The 1,876-nt window shown below is 45.1% G+C and overlaps 1 protein-coding gene across 1 annotated transcript in view; it reads right to left on the bottom strand.

Moving 5' to 3' along the window:
* Positions 1–1,876, bottom strand: part of grin3bb (glutamate receptor, ionotropic, N-methyl-D-aspartate 3Bb) — a 28,534-nt gene that overhangs the window by 25,519 nt on the left and 1,139 nt on the right. The gene's annotated exons all lie outside the window — the stretch shown is intronic.

Here is a 1,876-nt window from a genome sequence, read left to right as displayed (position 1 = left end):
ACCTACATCCTGTATGACCTGTGTCATGTGACTGGTAACCTCCGTCCTGTATGACCTGTGTCATGTGACTGGTAACCTACATCCTGTATGACCTGTGTCATGTGACTGGTAAACTCCGTCCTGTATGACCTGTGTCATGTGACTGGTAACCTCCGTCCTGTATGACCTGTGTCATGTGACTGGTAACCTCCGTCCTGTTTGACCTGTGTCATGTGACTGATAACCTACATCCTGTATGACCTGTGTCATGTGACTGGTAACCTCCGTCCTGTATGACCTTTGTCATGTGACTGGTAACCTCCGTCTTGTATGACCTTTGTCATGTGACTGGTAACCTACGTCCTGTATGACCTGTGTCATTTGACTGATAACCTCCGTCCTCAATGACCTGTGTCATGTGACTGGTAACCTCCGTCCTCAATGACCTGTGTCATGTGACTGGTAACCTCCGTCCTCAATGACCTGTGTCATGTGACTGATAACCTACGTTCTGTACCTAACCTACGACTTTAACCTACGCAAAATTAAACCATATCCATATTACAACATTACAGCGGATGCGAGGACATTAGCACCGGTGCGTCCTAGAGGAGCTAACAGCTAACAGACGCTACTAGCTAACAGACGCTACTAGCACTGCTTGCTGCTGTTGTCTGAAAAACAACAGATGGGACAAAATGTTGCGTTCAGGTAAACTGGTAAACCTTGAGACCGACATATAACCGACTGCTATCTGTTGCGTTGTCCTCCCGTCCCTCTGTCCTCTGGGACTGTCTACATCTAGAAACTAAGCTGCACGGTGCAGGAACTACTCTGATTGGCTAATGAGCAGACGGGTTGACAGAGCGGTAGATGCGCTTTGCAAAAAACCTGGAGCGTTCTATGAAATGACGCTTTAAAAAAAATAATCAATCGATCACGCAAATTTGAACGTGGGAAGTCAAAATCTTGATCGCGATTAAAATTCAATTAATTGTGCAGCCCTACTGTTAGTGTTTTATTTAATAGACTAATATACATTATTACAAGTTAATATACATTATTTGGTTCCTGTGTGTGTGTGTGTGTGTGTGTGTGTGTGTTTCAGTGTGATTCAGCTGGATTTAAGTCACACCCCCGAGCCGCGTCATGTCCTGTCTCGTCACTCTCTACCAATCACAGACCTGCACTGCGGCATGATGGGAACTCAGGCAAGAGTGGCCACGGCCTCGTTAGACCAGACCGTCAAGGTGAGAAGAAGAAGTACTCACAGTACTGCATCACAAGTACTCTCATTACTGCAGTACAAGTATTCTCATTACTGCAGTATAAGTACTCTGATTACTGCATTACAAGTACTAATACACACTGTAGAAGTACTCACCCTTCTGCAGTACAAGTACTAATACACACTGTAGAAATATTCACATTACTGCAGTACAAGTACTAACACCACACTGTAGACATACTCAGATTACTGCAGTAAAAGTACTAGTACCACACAGTAGAAGTACTCAGATTACTGCAATAAAAGTACTAATACACACTGTAGAAGTACTCTGTTACTGTGTCCAGGTCTGGGAGTTGTCCTCTGGGGACCTGTCTGTCTCTCTCTAACCCGTCTGTCTCTAACCTGTCTGTCTCTCTCTAACCTGTCTGTCTCTCTCTAACCTGTCTGTCTCTCTCTAACCTGTCTGTCTCTCTCTAACCTGTCTGTCTCTCTCTTACCTGTCTGTCTATAACCTGTCTGTCTCTCTCTAACCTGTCTGTCTCGCTAACCTGTCTGTCGCTAACCTGTCTGTCGCTAACCTGTCTGTTGCTAACCTGTCTGTCGCTAACCTGTCTGTCTCTCTCTAACCTGTCTCTCTAACCTGTCTGTCTTTAACCTGTCTCTGTC

This window comes from Etheostoma cragini, chromosome 9, assembly GCF_013103735.1.
Source record: "Etheostoma cragini isolate CJK2018 chromosome 9, CSU_Ecrag_1.0, whole genome shotgun sequence".
Lineage (NCBI taxonomy): Eukaryota > Metazoa > Chordata > Actinopteri > Perciformes > Percidae > Etheostoma > Etheostoma cragini.
Note: the sequence above shows the minus strand (reverse complement) of the source record. Positions and strands in the feature narration are given on the sequence as shown.